Below are 19,147 nucleotides of genomic sequence, written 5' to 3' on the forward strand. Positions count from 1 at the left end.
GCGGTCAGGGAACAACCTAGTAATACTTTCGAGAAGATATTCGAAAATTCACGAACCATCGATATGTTAATAAGCTCGAGAACAATCTTACCTTTCAGAGCAAGAAGATAGGATCAAAAGAGCTAGGGATTAATAATCCTAACTCATTGACCGAAGTGTGCACTAGAAATATGGACATAGGTAGCACGATCAATCTTAGGATGATGATTTAATAACCAACACGCTAAGAAAGAGAATGTTGTCCATTAACTATCGGGCAACACGGTTGCTAGGAGTATAGATTTCATACATCACGATTCATTAGTCGGCATTCCGATTGCGACAACACGACCCGAGGAATGAATAATGATGGCGGGAAGTATCACTATGTCAAGAATTCATAAGAGGTGGTGCAATTCTCATGACAATCTTGGCATAAGATGGTAATACTTCAGAATAGAACAGAACAAAAGTTGAATTGCCATTTTGATCTGCAGGATACAACTACTTTGACCCAATCCTAGAAATGGATGAGGTACAGGAGTTTGTTTCTCCTAGTCATTCTGAACTAGAATGGCTTGACGGACCACAAGAATAATAGGCATCAATGAACACGAATGCACAACCATTCCTGACTATCAATTGATAGATTAGGGTCGGAATACAACTGAGGAGGGTCAACTCAAGCAACATATAACTTTCTGAGTTGTGGATGCATAGATTAGTATGTCGAACCAAGTTCAACATGTTTCTTCCGGATAACCCATGCAGAGAGGTAGGACTGGCAGAGTCACAATTATGAATGGAGAACTTCTCAAGAGTACTCTGATTGTGATCCTTTGGTTCAAATAACTTCTTCCATAACCAGTTCATGGTATTTGGAGGAAGGAAATACAACGGACCTCGAGGACTATCGCAAGGTTACTAATATCCTAAAGGTACAAGCAACACTATCAACACGAGGTAAGTAGAGTGAATCTTGGGTCAAGTACCTAGGAATAGAATACCTACTAACTAAATGGCATCACCGGATGCTTTCGAGAATGATGGCCAGAATCATCACACTGGGATACAAAGCATTGCTAGATTATTGAGAGGTTCTCTAAGACAACTAGGGTCATAATAATAGCTCCTACATATATGTCGAGGCAATAGAGTACCTCAACTCATCGATTAGTGTGGTTGAACTGGCCCAAAGGGACATCGGGAACGGAAAGAAGAAATTTGCAAATGCATCAGACTATCTAGAAACCTGGGATGACTTGGACATCATAACGGCTGTAAATGCTCAAAAAGATTTGAGACATCCTACAAAATGGTGGAATAACCACTCAACATCAGAATATCAAGGTTCCGAGATCAACTGTCAACATACGGAAGTAGTAGGAATGGAACTGAGGCTTGAAACTACCAATTCTATAAGTCTATGGATTAGTAACACATCATCCTGATAGATAGATGAGAAGGCCTAGTTCTTAATTCCCGTAGAAAAGAAGAGTTGACTCAGATCAGAAGGTCATAAGGTATAAGGAGTAAAAAGAGCCTTACGTTCCCTTCCACAATCAATTCCCTTACATAACTAAAGCATTTCTAGACTCAACTTCGACCAGTTGGCTTGGTAATCCTACAGGCAGTCAGGCTCTGATACCAACACTGTCAGGACCCCGATTCTAAATCACACCGATCTAGCCTGTAACACCTCATATCACTTTGGGCCTCACGCACGGTATTCCCACGGGTGTCGCCTTACCATTGCCCGGGACCGTTTGTACCTTTTGGCTCACGTATATGATGGTTTCGCTAGCATCCATATGATAGAGAACCCGGGCCGACATGACTAGTCCTGAACCGAAAGTGGCACCAACTTACGGGGACAGGCATACATGAATCAACATCGAGCATGTTGGTCAGCAGCGTGCGAATCCGGGCTGTAGCACTGGGCTAACCGGACTCCGGGAACCCGGGCTGTAGCAGGCTAGTCGGGACTTCGGATGTCACCGCGTGACATTTTCCCGAAGGGACGGACACATGAACGAAGTGAATCACATGCCGGCCAGTCAAGTGTTCCGGAGCAGTAGTGCTGGGCTAGCAGGACTCCGGTGAACCGGGCTGTAGCGGACTACTATGGCTCATGGAAGCACAAGACTACATTTCCCCATAAGAGAGGCTACCAAGGATAAACAACTAGGTTGTCGGATCCCAAACATACCAAGCATTTCAATCTACGACTCAAAGTATTTATTCATTAGGCTCCGAGGAGCCAAGTATTACAAGCATGGGTCTCATGACCCAACATACAGAGCATACAAGCAACAAGCACATGCGGAAGCTTAACCTGTCTGAGTACAGACAACTACAAATTAAGAAGGCTGAGAAGCCTGACTATCTACAAGACCCTGCCAAGGGCACAAGATCGTAGCTGAGGTAGCAAGCTAAGTGTCAAAGTCCACACGGAACTACTAGCGAGACTGACGTCTCTCTGCAAAACATAAATTAAGCAAATGTGAGTACAAATGTACTCAGCAAGACTTACATCAGAACTAACTACATATGCATCGGTATAAACAAGGGGGTGGTGGAGTTTAACTGCAGCAAGCCAGCTTTGACTCAGTGGCTAACCTGAACTACGACTGCAAGCAACTCTTTTGAGGTGGCGCACACGAGTCCACATATTCACCATTCAATACACCACTATGGATCCCCTCCCGTCTCCCTACGAGAAGGCCATCCATAGCACTCACACTTATCTTGTGAGTTTTAGAGTATCCACTTCAAGTTATCTATGAACTGTATAGGCAATCAAGTAGTCCTGTACCGCGGACGCGGCTATTCGAATAGATGATGTTAACCCTGCAGGGGTGTACTTCTTCATACACGCTCTCACTACTTACCGCTGTTTACACGACATGTACTCGGCAACCTTCAAGCGGAAGCCCAACGAGGGTGTCGGCCACGGCCTACCTAAACACTCAAGTCTCTAGTCCAGGTTTATCGCCTATCCAGGTTCCATCCGCAGGGAGTCCGGTCGAGGTTTCCACATATGGCCCCGAACGATGTGTATTGGGTTCCCGAGACACCAAACAGGCGACTCGGTACACCGTGCCATGGTGTATCTACCGCATCATAGCCCACCCCTAGGGTCAGCGCTACGCACGGCCGCCAACACATACCCTATAAACACCAAAAACTAGTTGCAACTCCTGGACAGAGAACTAGGGTGGTTAAGAAGGCGAGAGGGTCCATTGGTTTCGGGCCCCATGCATGGTAGTAGCTGGTTCTTAAATTACACATACAGATCTCGGTGCTTAAGGACGGTTCCAATGAAACAACCCACCACGTACTCCTACATGGCCTCTCATCGATACCTTTACCAAATCGTGTTCAACACACTTAGCTCACACACAGTAGGACATGTTCACAGCTTTCCAATTCATCCCCGATGAATCAGACCTAACACAACTCTAAGCAATAGCAGGCATGACAAACAAGCATGAATGAGTAGGCACATCAGGGCTCAAACAACTCCTACTCATGCTAGTGGGTTTCATCTATTTACTGTGGCAATGACAGGTCATGCAGAGGAAAGGGGTTCAACTACCGCAACACGTAACAGTTGAATCATTGTTATCCTAATGCAGTAAAAGAGAGCAGGAGCGAGAGAGTGGGATTGTATCGGAATGAACAAGGGGGGGGTTTGCTTGCCTGGCACTTCTGAAGATAGTATAACTCTTCATCGGTGTCATCGAACTCATTGTCGAAACACGTCTACTGAGAGGGGACAATTACCGGCAAAGGAACATAAACAACATTGAATTAATGCAATGCACAAGCAAATGAATGATATGACATATTGAGGTACTGAATTGAGCTAATGCAATAGCAAGTCATTTTAATTGAAGTGGAATTCAAACTACATCAAATTCCAACTCCAAACCTATTTTTCAAATTTACCTTAATCATGTTTTATCCTAATCAGTGGAGTTAACTTGCTCAAACATGCATGAACATGGCATAAACAGATTCTTTGGATTTTTCTGGTCATTTTTCATATATAAATTATTTCCATTGGAGTTATAGATTATTTTCTATGATTTTTTGAAGTTTTAACTATTTTTTGGAATTTCTTGGTTATTGAAAATGCCAGAAAAGCTTTATGGCGTCAGCAAGGTCAACAGTGACGTCAGCAGGTCAACTGACCCGGTCCAGGTCAAACCTAACCTGTCGGGCCCACTGGTCAGTGACAGAGGCACTAATCCTGCATTAACTCGTGCTTTGACTCGACGCGGGGCCCACTGTCAGTGGTTGTGGGGTGGTTAGCTGGTAGGGATTAGTGCTAATGATGGCCACGTCGGCAGTCGCCGGAGTTCAGCCGACGGCGACCAAAACCACGGCGGCAACTCGCTGGATTTGCGCTACGAGCAGCAGCTGGACGCGCGGAGACCACCAGAAGGTAGCCCGCGCTCGACCGCGTCTAGTAGAGCGATCGGGAGGCCTCGGGGTCGCTGGAAACGATGACGACAAGCACAAAGGCGGCGGCCGGAGTTCGGCCAGGACGAACACGGGGATGCGGTAGACGGCAGGAACAATGGGTGTGGGTTTTGGGCTTCTGGCATTGCTCTGAGCACGGTGGTGTGCTTGGTTGCGGCTCGAGGAGATGGTGGCCACGGCGGCGACATGGCTGGGCGGCGGTGAGCCTCAGGCACGGCGGCGCTAGCGCTAGGGGATGTGCGAGGCAACGGGGAAAGGGGCGAATGGAAGAGCAGCTCACAAAGGACTCACAGAGAAGCCCAGCAGGGTCGGGGAAGCGTCGGAGGCGGCGAATCAAAGGGCGGCGATCGTCGGGGCAGAACACGATGATGAGCTCAATGGCGACGTTTCAGGCATCCCGCGAGCGTGTGCTTCGTCTTGGTGATCCACGGCGTTGAGGCGAGCCTGTTGGACAAAGTAGAGGAGGAGGGGAGCTCGGTGGACGCGGTGGCAGTGAACGGCGGCGACGGAGCGCTCTCGGGCATCCTCAGGGAGGGGCTAGAGGAGAGGGAGAGAGCTCCAGGCTAAGGGGAAAGGCAGAGGGGGATGCGGGGCACCTCCCAGGCGACGCGGATGGGCACGGGGACGCTCGGGAGGTGGCAAGCAGGAGGTGGCCCTCGCCTCCTGTGCGTGCGCCACGCACAGTGCACACTGGCGGGAGGAAGGGGATGACTGGCATGTTGCCTGGTGGGCTTGGCCGCCAGCAACAGTGCCAGGCCACAGGTGAGTGGGCTCTAGGTAGGCCTCTGCTCTGTTTTATTTCTGTTTTGTTTTATTTTTATTTATTCATTTTGCCACTGATTCAAAATTCAAAATAAATTCAAAACAGGGCAAAACCTTCTGAATATTTTTAATTTGCCATTATGGACTTCTCCAGAGGCACATAAATAATTCCAGGGCCTTTTGAATTATATTCTATAAAAAATGAATATAATCCAAAACTCAAATACTTATTGATTTAATTTCAAAGTCCCAAAATAATTCCGTCAAAAATGTTCACTATTTTTGGTTTGGTCTCAAAGCCTTGCCAAAATTATCAAACATTTATGAAGTCATTTTGGAAACAATGAATGCAATTTAAAGGGTTCTTGCCCTTCTTTTAAAATGATTTCTGAGGCTTTCAATTTCTTCATTTCAAGTTTCTTGAAAATAACAGGATGCATGATGCTCACTAATGCAACTATCTGCAACCAATTCTAGGGCTGTGACATTTGAGAGGCATACTTTTCCCACCAACGAAAATGACTTAGAGCTCCCAACACTTTCCATGCTAGATATATCATAGGCGGTTCCCAAACAGAAAAATAAAGTTTATTCCTTTTTACATCATACTTTCACTTTCCATGGCTAGCCGTATCCATGGGTGCCCTCCATACCAACACTTTCCAAGGAATTTATTATTTGACAACATAAAGTAAATTCATTTTTCATTTCGGGACTGGGCATCCCTAATACCTTTGCCTTACTCTCGTGCAATGACAACTGAATAAACACCCATCGTGAGAATAACACATCTAGCATGGAAAATATAGGCCACCCCTCACTGCCTCGCGAGCGGTATGAGCACACAAAAGAGAAATTTATTTTGAAAATTAGAGATGGCACATACAAATTTGCATAGAACGGCAAAAGAACACCGCATATAGGTAGGTATGGTGGACTCTTGAAATAAGATTTGGGTTTAAGGATTTTTGGATGCACAAGTAGTATCTCTACTTGGTGCGGAATTTTTGGCTAGCAAAGATGGGGGGCAAGCACCGCATGTTGAAGGATCTATGACAATATAACTTCATTGTGAATATGAACAAACATAAATAATTATGTTGTCTTCCTTGTACAATGTCAACAAATTTGGCATTTAATATTTTGATGGGGGCTCACAATCGCAAAAGATTTCCATGATAATGTATTTGCATGTGAAAGTTCTCTTCCTCATACTAATTATTCGTGAATTGCTTGTATGACCAATATTGTGATTGTGAAGCCTCAAAATATTTCACTTTCTAAACCCAACGTCAAGCTACCACTAGGCACAATATGATTTCAACTTCATGACTTTCAATTTATTCAACAATTTACTCATAGGATATAAGTGAAGCACAAGAGTAAATGACATAGAAAAGAGCTTCGTTGACGATGTGAATGCCACTTACTTAGACTCCCTGGCAATTATTAGAGGACTCTATTTTATTTAAAAACTTTCAGATCTAAGTACTTTATTAAAACAGTAAGAAAAATAAAATAAAATGACAATCCAAGGATAGCACCCATCATGTGAAGAAGCAGAAACTTAGGTTCAACCGATACTAACCGATAACTGTTGAAGAAGAAAGGTGGGATGCCTAGCGAGGAATCCCCAAGCTTAGATACTTGATACTTCTTGAAATATTATCTTGGGATGCCTTGGGAATCCCCAAGCTTGAGCTTCTGTTTCTCCTTAATTCCTCTCATGTCAAGGTTTTCCTAAATCTCAAAAACTTCATCCACACAAAACTCAACAAGAACTTGTGAGATAAGTTAGTATAAACCAATGCAAAAACTTTATCATTACCTACTTTAGAAAATCACTAAAATTATTATTCAACATTGCATACTAAATGCCTCTGCATATTTAATACTCCTATCCTCAAATAGAATGATTAAACAAGCAAACATATGCAAACAATGCAAACATAACAGCAATCCGCCAAAACAGTACAATCTGTAAAGAATGCAAGAGTATCAATACTTCCTTAACTCCAAACATTATGAAAATTTACCACACTGTATAAAATTTATCTCATTTTGCAAAAAGTTTCAACATTTTATCACATTCTGACTTTTCTAGGGAATTTTTGCAACAACGTAAACTTTCTGTTTTCAAACAACAACATGTATACTAGCATAGGAAGCCAAAACAAACAAAACTTCAAAATTTCCAACACATTGAGAGGAAACTTGATATTATTGCAATACCTACAAGCATATGTTCCTCCCTCATAATAATTTTCAGTAACATCATGAATGAAATCAAAAATATAACTATCACATAAAGCACTCTTTTCATGATGCATAAGCATAGAAATTTTCTTACTCTCCACATAAGCAAATTTATTCTCATGAATAGCAGTGGGAGCAAACTCAACAAAAAAACTATCATGGGATTGAAAATTAAAATCATTATGGCAAGTTTCATGGTTATCATTATTCTTTATAACATACATGTCATCAGCATAATCATCATATAAAGGAACTTTATTGTCACAATCAATTGCAACCGCCTCCAAAATAGTGGATTCATCATTAAATAAAGTCACGACCTCTCCAAATCCACTTTCATCAATATAATCATCATAAATAGGAGGCATGCAATCATGATAATAAATTTTCTCATCAAAACTTGGGGGACTAAAAATATCATATTCATCAAATATAGCATCCCCAAGCTTATGGCTTTGAATATCATTAGAATCATGGATATTCGAATAATTCATACTAACAACATTGCGATCATGCTCATCATTCAAATATTTTGTGCCAATCATTTTATTGACTTCTTCTTCTAATAATTGAGCACAATTTTCCGAACCATCATTTTCAAGAAAGATATTATAAAGATGATCAATAATATGATGCAACCTCAATCCCATTTTTTATGTAGTTTCTTTTATAAACCAGACTAGTGATAAAACAAGAAACTAAAAGATTCAATTGCAAGATCTAAAGATATACCTTCAAGAACTCACCTCCCTAGCAACGGCACCAGAAAATATCTTGATGTCTACTGCTCAACTTTATTCTTGTAGACACGTGTTGGGCCTCCAAGCGGAGTGTTCTGTAGGACAATAGAAATTTTCCCTCAAGTGGATGACCTAAGGTTTATCATTCCGTGAGAGGTGTAGGATGAAGATGGTCTTTCTCAAACGGCCTTGCAACCAAATACAAGAAATCTCTTGTGTCCCCAACACACCCAATACAATGGAAAATTGTATAGGTGCACTAGTTTGGCAAAGAGATGGTGATAAAAGTGTAATACAGGTGGTAGAAATATATTTTGATAATCTGAATAAATAAAAACAGCAAGGTAGCGAATAGTAAACGGGCATAAAAATGGTATTGCAATGCTTAAAAACAAGGCCTAGGGTCCGTACTTTCGCTAGTGCAATCTCTCAACAATGCTAACATAGTTGGATCATATGATTATCCCTCAAAGTGTAATGAAGAATCACTCCTGAGTTCCTATTAGTGGAGAACAAAAGATAGGAATTGTTTGTAGGGTACTAAACAACCTCAAAGCTATTCTTTCCGTTCGATCTATTCAAGAGTTCGTACTAAAATAACGCAAAGCTATTTTTTTCCGTTCGATCTATCCTAGAGTTCATACTAGAATAACACCAAAGAATATTCATATTCTTAATACTCAATCCACACAAAGAACTACAAGAGTGCCCCAAGATTTCTATCGGAGAAATAAGGACAAGAATGTGCATCAACCCCTATGCATGGATTACCCCAATGTCATAGCGGGAATCTGCAAGTTGAGTGCCAAAACATATATCAAGTGAATCAATACAATACCCCATTGTCACCACGAGTATTCAATTGCAAGACATATATCAAGTGTTCTCAAATACAGAAAAATATTCAATCCGATAACCACGAAATCTCAAAGGGAAAAACTTAATTCATCACACCAAGATAGAGAGGGGAGAACACCATATGATCCGACTATATTAACAAAGCCCATGATATAGATCACGAGAGAGGGAGATTAATCACATAGCTACTAGTACAAACCCTCAGCAACAAGGGTGAACTACTCCCTCCTCATTGTGGTGGCCGCCGGGATGATGAAGATGGCCACCGGAGATGATTCCCCCCTCCCACAGGGTGCCGGAACGGGTCTAGATTGATTTTCGGTGGCTACGGAGCCCTGCGGTGGCGGAACTTCTGATCTAGGTTAACCCCCGATGGTTTCTCTATTTATAGAATTTTTTGGTGTTGGTTTCACGCTAAGATGGGCCTCAAGGTGAGCACAACCCACCGGCACACGGATGGCCCACCAGGCGTGCCCTAGTGGGTTGTGCCCTCCTCGTGGCTCTTCTGGCCCTCCCACAAAGCTTCGGGGGTCTCTTTTGTTCCAAAAAAATCATCAAAAAGTTTCGGCCAATTCCAAGAACTTTTATTTTTGCACAAAGAAACAACACCACAGTAGTTCTGCTGAAAACAGCGTCAGTCCGGGTTAGTTCCATGCAAATCATACCAAAACCATATCAAATTGTTGTAAACATGGCATGAATACTTCATAAATTATAGATACACTTTAGACGTATCAACATCGCAGTTCCTGGGCGTGTGGGCCGGACGTATGTCAAGGTCGTCCATGAGCTTCTTAAAGACGGTGAACTTGTCGAGGAAGCCGACAAGGACCTCGTTGAACAAGGAGATGAAGCTATCGTCCAAGCGGCCTCTTGCCCTGGCAGCCTCAAGCACGACCTAGAGACGTTCCTCGGTGCTGGGCCACAGGCCGGCGTCGTGGACCATCTGGCATAGCCGGCTGATGCTCACGCTCATCGCCTCCATGGGTCTAGCTTCTAGTCAACTGATCTTGCGATTGGAGTGATCACTCTTGCCCTTGGTTAGGGTGCGTAGGTGCGTAGGATTTCGTAGATTGGACTGGCGGGAAGCCTTTATATTGGAAGTGCAGACTATGTTGCATTCACGTGTGTGTTGGCCATCTACTCCTCGGCCCCCTATTGCACCTGCCTTTGGCTGTATGACAGGTGGGCCACCCACCTGTTGGGCCCACGTGTCATTCACGCAAACGCAGGTGCAGTAAGTCAATGAAGCCATGTCACTACTAGAAAAAGGGCTATAGATGGGATTGACACTAATGGCGCACCAGACAACTGGTGCGCCATTAGTATATACTAATGGCGCACCACCTTCCGATATGCCATTAGAGTTGAAACTACTAATGGCGCACCTGGCCCCGGGTGCGCCATTAGTATCAAAAAAAAATTTAACTAGTGCGCCTGTCCAAACATACTAATGGCGCATCCAGACACAGTGCGCCATTACTAGTTGTAACTAGTAATGCCGCACCTGCCGGAAAGTGCGCCACTAATGTTGTTTTTTATTATATTTTTTATTCCCTTTTTTGCAAAACTACTAATGGCGCACTGTTCCACCGTGCGCCATTACTAGTATTTTTTTTTGCAAAACTACTAATGGCGCACCACCAGGAGGTGCGCCATTAGTAACCTGGATTACTAATGGCGCATTTAGAGTTGGTGCGCCATTAGTAAGTGGGCAGCAACAATATATTTTGGACAGCCTCTCCTACCCACACTCACTTTCTCCCCACTTCATTCTCTCCACCTCCTCCTTGTCTCGGGTGCCTCCTCTTTTTCACCTCATTTCCACCATAGATTCATTCAATTTAAGTGGTTAAATTACCTTGTTTTGATAGGTAAGTAAGGGGGGAAGCTATATTTATGTTGTTCTCCCTACAACAATGTGCACATGCACTTTTTATGGCCTAGCTAGATCTATGTATGTTCGTGGTGTTGCATATGTTTGTGGTGTTGCATATGTGTTTGTGTTTGGAGGTGTACTGATATTTGAAATTCGATAGTTGCCAATATTTTGCCGGAATGTTGATTCATTTCCGTTTCAGCGAGAATTTTGGCATTAACCATTCTTTTTGGTCCTATTTTTAGGGAAAGTCATGCCAAATTTTTTCTTGGTTCTAAAATATCGTTTTGCTCTACCCCACAGGCGACCATGGTCCGCATGATGACCGAAGGCATCATGAATAGGTTTTTGAGGTCCGCGAAGGCCGAGATGCTTCAAAAGAACGAGACGGAGATAAGATGTCCATGTCGAAGATGCAAGCTGAAGAGCCTTATTGTGGACCCGGAATCCGGGCAGGTGTGGGACCACCTGCTCTTGCGTGGTTTCATGGATGACTATCGGTGGCAAGGTGATGAAGATGACTACGAAGTCGTCCATGGGGGCCGGGCAAGAAATGAGGAAGGGCGGCAAGACAACCACCGCGGCTCGGGCAGGCGAGAAGACGAAGAATCCCCAGGAGATGATCACGACGGTGATGCTGTACACAGTCATCATGTAGAAGATGCAAGACATGATGATGAGGAAGATGCCGGAGCAGACGACGGGCATGATCATGAAGATGATGATGCCGGCGGAGCAGACGACGCTGGACCATCGATGGGCTGGGTGCAGAACCCTCATATTCAAGAGCTGCTTCTCAAGCAGACGGATAACGCAAGAGCTGCCGCCCGAGAGAAAGCCAAGATGGATCAACTTGAGTTAGACGCGGTTACTCCATTGTATGAAGGATGCAGGCCCGAGGATACCGCCTGAAAGTAACGCTCATGGCTCTGGAGATGAAGGTAAAACACAAAATGACCGACGCATGCTTCGACGAGAACATGTCATTCTGGCACGAACGTCTTCCCAAGGGGAACAAGTGCCCGACCAGTTTGGAGGAGGCGAGGAAAATCGTGTGTCCTCTGGATTTACCGCACGTGAAATACCATGTGTGCATGAACAATTGCATCATTTATCGGGACGAGCACGCGGAGTCTACCATATGTCCGGTGTGCGGCGTCACTCGATACAAGAAGACGAAGAAAGCTCCTCGAAAAGTGGTGTGGTACTTTCCGATCACTCCTCGTCTGCAGTGGAATTTCGCGGACCCTAAGGTGGCAAACCTCCTGCGTTGGCACGCGGATAGGGAGGAGAAGAAGCGAGAAGATGACGCAAATGATCCGGAGATAGATAAAAAAGACAAGATGCTGAGTCACCCTAAGGATGCGAGCCAGTGGCAAGCGATGAACTTCAAAGACCCAGAATTTGGGAACGATCCAAGGAACATTGTGCTGGGCGCGAGCACCGATGGAGTCAATCCGTTTGGCAGCCAGAGAAGCACACATAGCACCTGGCCTGTGTTTGTGTGGATGTACAACCTTCCCCCCTGGTTGTGCATGAAGAGGAAGTACATTCACATGAGTATGCTAATTGAAGGGCCGAAACAACCAGGGAACGACATCAATCTGTATCTGGGGCTGCTGAAAGAGGAGCTTGACACGCTGTGGAAAACGCCAGCCAATACGTGGGACGCCGCAGAGAAAGAATATTTCCCTATGAGAGCCGCGCTGCTCACGACGGTGCACGACTATCTCGGTTACGGATATGTCACGGGGCAGGTGGTCCATGGATTTTCTGGATGCGTCAGGTGCATGGATGACACAACGTATCGCCAGCTAGATAGAGATCTCGGGTCTTCGAAAACCATGTTCATGGGACATCGAAGGTGGCTTCGCGACGATGACACGTGGAGAAAACGCAAGGATCTGTTCGATGGTGAAACCGAACCCCGAGGACGCCCGCGTACGAGGAGCGGCGAGGAAATAGACGAGCTGTTGAAAAATTGGAAAGACTGCCCACTGCCGGGAAAGAAGCAAAAGGCGCCAGAGCCGGGAAAGAAGCGAAAGGCGCCAGAGCCGCTGCTGAAGGTATGGAAAACGAGGTCTGTTTTCTGGGACTTGCCGTACTGGAAGATCCACCATGTGCCTCACAGCCTTGATGTCATGCATATCATGAAGAACGTGTGCGAGAGTCTGCTTGGTACCCTGCTCAACATGCCAGAGAGGACCAAAGATGGCCCAAAAGCAAGGGCAGACTTGAAATCAATGGGCATCAGGCAGGAGCTTCATGCTATATATGATGATCATGATGATGATGATGATGATGATGAGGCAAAGCAGGACACGGAAAGTCGTCGCAAAGGCAAGAAGGCCAAGAAGACCGGAAATGACTACCCTCCCGCGTGCTTCACTCTAAGTCAGGAGGAGATCGAGCAGTTTTTCACCTGCCTCGTAGGAGTAAAACTTCCTTATGGTTACGCGGGGAAGATAAGCAGATACCTAGACCCAGCGAAGCTGAAGTTCAGCGGGATGAAGTCTCACGACTGTCACGTGCTGATGACGCAGATACTTCCAGTTGCAATCCGTGGGATCATGGACGCACACGTCTGTGAAACCCTATTTGGCCTATGCAACTTTTTCGACGTCATCTCTCGGAAGTCTGTTGGCGTGAGGCAACTCAGAAGGCTACAGGAAGAGATCGTGGTGATACTATGCGAGCTTGAGATGTACTTCCCGCCCGCATTCTTCGACGTTATGGTGCATCTGCTGGTCCATATCGTGGACGATATCATCCAACTCAGGCCGACGTTCCTGCACAGCATGATGCCGTTCGAAAGGATGAATGGTGTCATCAAAGGATACGTTCGCAACATGTCACGTCCAGAGGGAAGCATAGCCAGGGGCTTTCTGACCGAAGAGTGCATCTCCTACTGCACGAATTATCTAGGCATCGAGAACCCCGTTGGTTTGCCGTCAACAGGCACCTCGGCAGGCTCACTGGATGGGGTCACCGTGAGGGTCGTCGCGAAATGCATGTCGACTTCGAGGGTCGACTCGCCGACTTTGAAAGAGCAAACCTAGTCGCACTACAACACATAGACGTGGTCGATCCTTGGGTGGTAGAGCACAAAACCTTTATTAAGAAGACGTACAATGACCGAGGCCAACAGAGGACGGACGGAGATATACTCAAAGAGCACAACTCATGTTTCACGCATTGGTTCAAGCAGAAGCTTCTGTCGTACCCTTTACATGAGGATTCTTCCGCGGAAGAACAACTCATATTTGCCTTGTCACAGGGCACCGAGCACAACCTAATGACCTATGAGGCGTACGATATCAACGGCTACACATTCTACACCGAGGCCAAGGACATGAAGAGCGATGGTTATCAGAACTCCGGGGTAACGATGGAATCCTACACCGGTAACGACAAGGACAGATACTACGAAAGGATCGAGGAGATCTGGGAGCTGAGCTACGCTGGAGAGAAGGTCCCGATGTTCCGTGTCAGATGGGCCAAGAGCGTCCTAAAAGAAGACTGGTATTTCACCACCATGGTTATACCCGAAGCCAAATCCAAGACCGCGGGCGCAAACGTCACCGCAAAAAATGAGCCATGGGTACTGGCTTCCCAAGTGGACCAATGCTTCTTCATTACCGACCCGTCAAAGCCCAGTCGTGTTGTCGTGAGGAGAGGTAAAAGGAAGATCATCGGAATGGATGGAGTAGCCAATGAGCAAGACTTCATCAAGTACGGCGACCCGAGGATCGAACATGACGACGATGATGAAGTAGCAGCATACACCACAAGAAGAAGCAGGACCACCCTACCTAAAGGACGTCCGTTCCACAGAAGAACTCCATTTGCGAAAAAGAAGGGCAAGAACATTGTGAACAGATAGCTAGCTAAGATCGATTGTATTTAAATCGTAGCCTTCATTTATTGATTGTATTTCATGGGCACTTTTTGAACTATCATGGATATTTTTAAATTTCATGGACACTCGATCTCGATCCCCCTCCATCTTGATCGCTATCCCACCTCGCCAGATCCGGTCCCCCTCGCCGCCGACCCCCCGCACCCTCGATTCCCCTACTCAACCGCCGCCGCCGACCCCCCCCACCCCCCGCCCCCCCCCCCCCTCCACCGGCATTACTGTTTGATGATATTTTTTTAAAAATTACTATTGTCTTATAAAAAAATATTACTGTTATGATTTAAACAAGTTTGAACATATTTAAACACAAATAAGTATCAAACAACATTTTAAATGCATAAAAAAAATTTGTGGAGCCTGGGAATCGAACCCAGGACCTCCTGGTGTGAGAACTGGCTGTTGACCAGTCGAGCTAGTAGAGGGAACTTGGTGTGGATCAGCTCAGGTGGAAGATAACCTGTTGGCTCGAGCAGAAATCAAAAAAAAATACTAATGGCGCACCACGGTGAGGTGCGCCATTAGTATGGATGTACTTATGGCGCACCGAGGGGTGGTGCGCCATTAGTATCGTGCCATTGCTATAAGAAAAAAAACTACTAATGGCGCACCACGGTGAGGTGCGCCATTAGTATGGATGTACTTATGGCGCGGCGAGGGGTGGTGCGCCATTAGTATTATGCCCGATCCCCCCTTCCCTCTCCCCCTTCGCCCGATCCCCCCTTCCCTCTCCCCCTCGCCAGTTCCCTCTCCCTCGATCCACCGCGCCGCTCCTTCCCTCGTCCCTCCCTCCACCGCGCCGCCGCCGCCGCTGCCCTGACCCACTGCGCCCCCGCCGCCGCCGCAGCCGCCCACGCGCCCCCGCCGCCTCCCTCTCCCATTCCTCCCCCTCGAGCCCGTGACCTCCTCGGACGGACGGCGGCGCGAGTCTCCCTGCGCTCCCCGTGACCGCTCTCCACCGCCGCCGCCGACCCCCCGCCGACAAGGAGAAGCAGCAGTGTGTCCACCTCACCGAGGAGCAGCATCCACCTCCCGCCGTCTCTTCCTGCGCGTGGTGAGCTTCTCCTCCGGATCCCCCTTTACTTCACCTCGATTCGTCGCTGCCATGTTGACCTGCTGCCGCTGCTGCACTGCGCCCCCACCGTGCCTGTCGTCGCCCGCAGCCGCCCACGCCATCTCCTGGCTACGCCTCGCGCGCGCCCATTGCTGCTACTCTGCTTCTACTGCTCGCCTGCTACTTCTTCTGCCTATAGCGCCGCTGCCACTGCTGCTTTTGCTTCCTGTTGCTCTTGCCGTTGCCGCTGCTCTTGCACTGCTGCTGCTCTTGCTTGTTGCGCCGCTGCTTCTTTATATGTGCACAATGAACTACTGCTTGCTGCCTTCCTGGATGAAGTTATAGGTTCTTAGTGCTTGCAATCTGCAGCAACTTTTTCTCATTTGACATTTCAGATAAACTGCTTCAACATTTTACATGAAAATGGTTGGATTTGAATCATTTGGTGGTTGTAGTGGGTGGTAAGCTTATTTGATATTCTTAGATAACCATGGTCTTATAAAAAACATGGTTTCAGTTTAGATAGTACTTGATTGATTCCATGTAGAAATGGATCATCTTCATTTCCTAGATTTAAATACGCTGTTCCTCTGAGTGGGTGCGTGTGACCTTTTTGTTGACTGCTTGTAGATTTTGTCTATGCCTTTAGATATTATGATCAAAGGCTTCCATGAACAGCTCATACCTTCTTGGCTTGACAGAGTTATACTTGATAGATGAAGTATGTGTGTATTCAGATGCTTTGTGTAATTGTACCTGTTATATCTGACCACTGTTTATTGTGGTTTTGATTTTGTTACAGTGTTCTCAAGTATAACAACATAGTGGGATCATTTGTCAACATAGTGGGATCATTTTGCAGATTCCAGCAAACAACATAGTGGGATCATTTGTCAAGGCCAGCATCAGAGTGCTAATTTACAGGTATAAATAGATAAAAGATTCAGAGAGTAGCTCTTTTCTTACCAGCATCATGAAGGTTGTGAATATCTTTGTAGAAAACAAAAAGATTAGGAAACTGAATCTAAGGACCAGGGCTAAACCTCTATACATTACTGTCTTTAACATGGTATAAAATACCTGAACTGAATTTGTGGGGCCTCTAAAATTCTGGAAAAAATTAAACTCAAGAATGCGAAGCTTGTCTTGAGGCTCATCTTTGAGACAGGTTATCTGTGTCGGTTGTCGGAGCCTTGGAGGTTGCTGCTGAGAGCTGTCACAGCAGTGCGTGGTGTCAGTGATATGGCCAAGCTGCTAGTTCAACTACTGGCCAACTAGTGGCCCTTGTTATCAAAGTAGTCTTGCCACATGTTCATAGTAATCTCCAATCATATTAGCAGTACTGAATCAAACTTGTCTCGTTTTATGGGAATGGTTGATTACCTTGATTATACTTACTGGATGTTGACTCTATAAATCATATTGATACTGATGTTAAAGGTATTTCTAGCAAAACCTGAAATGCTAGATGGATTGATTTTTCTGAGCTGTTTGTGCTCTCCCTGCATCTTTCAGCTCTCATTTTCAGTGGAGTTGTTGAATTATATGCTCTTATTGGACATGTTTTACATGTTAGTTTGCTGGGTTTTGTCTCCGACCATCGTGTAGTGATGAATTTGCAGGTACCCCGAGAGGCCCTTGAGTTTGCCGGAATGTCGATTAACTTCCGTTCCGGCAAATTTGGGTACTCCATATGTCCTATTTTCAGCAAAGGTCATGCTGAAATTTTTCGTGAATTTTAGCATGACTTTGCTAAAAATCGGACATATGAGGTACTTGCTACTAATGCATGGGCCGGGGTATCTTAGTACTTAATTAAGTAGGATCAACTGCCCCTTTATTCTTGCTGTATTAAACCACAGGTGGCAATAGAGCCAAGTGATTAGTGCCAAGTGATTATGCCCAACATAGGGTGCCTCGGCATCGATAAACCCTAAATGATGAAAACTTAACTTAGCATTTAGGGTTCCTCGGCATCGATAAACCCTAAATGATGAAAACTTAACTTGGCTGCCCCTGATGCCTCGGTGTCGATGAGAACCTAAATGATGTACGCTTAGGCTTTTAGGGTGCCTCGGTGTCGATAAAAACCGAAATGATGAAAGCTTAGGCTTTTAGGGTGCCTCGGCGTCGAAAAACCCTCAATGATAAAAGCTTAGCTTTTAGGATGCCTCGGTGTCGACAAACCCTAAATGATGAGACCATGATCTTGTTCCTTGACAATAACCAACTTTTTGACCAAACTTTGTTCCTATTTATAGAGAAACATGGCCAACAACGATGAGGCCGGGGGTTCGGGCGGCAAGAAATTCTGGGAGCTGTCCCAGGAGATGGAGGAACAACCTCACTTGTATGAGGATGCCGCCTTCCCCACCGATCCTGAGACCACTGATGGTACCGCCGAGGATGCCCCCACTGATGCCACCACTGATGGTGCCGCCGAGGATGCCACCACTGATGATGGCGGCGCACGCACAGATGGTAGCCAACCGAAGAGGCAACGGAAGGACCGGCGCCCGATCGTGCTCCGCACCCTCAAGGAGGAAGTTACTGAAGTGGACTCCGACGGGAATCCAACGGCGCCCGAACGAATAGTCAAGGGGTACTCGCTTCAGCTCGGGTGCATTCTCCGGAGCACCGTCTCGATCAACACCGAGAACCTGAGGCATCCTGACCGAGGGAATTTGCGCAACCTCCTCTTCACGAAGCTGCACGAACGATACAAGTTCCCCGCTGAATTTGAAAACACAAGCCTCAAAGGGAATAAAGTGAACAATGCTGCCCTTACGAAGATGAGCAAGGCCCTGTCTACTTGGAAAAGCAATGTGAAGAGAATGATCGAGAAAGGTGAGAGTTATGAGAAGATCAAGGAGAAAAATCCTTCGATCACCGAAGATGACTACAACGACTTCAAGATCAATTGCTCGAGCACCGCAAACTCCGAATCAAGTAAGTGGGGGAAAGAAATGCGGGAGCTGAACTTAGGGGAACACACACTCGGTCCCGGCGGTTACAGAGTGGCGGAGCCTATATGGGACAAGGAGGAGGCGGACCGTGCCGAGCAAGGCCTACCACCCCTCTTCGATAAATACGGTGACAAGCAGACCAGGAAGTTTGTCAGGGCCCGGTACAAGAAGGACCCGAAAACAAAGGAGCTTACCACGGATCCGAAGACCAGGGCGCTTGAGCTTGTTCTGGTAAGGAATACACCCCCG

Source organism: Triticum urartu, chromosome 4, assembly GCF_003073215.2.
Source record: "Triticum urartu cultivar G1812 chromosome 4, Tu2.1, whole genome shotgun sequence".
NCBI lineage: Eukaryota > Viridiplantae > Streptophyta > Magnoliopsida > Poales > Poaceae > Triticum > Triticum urartu.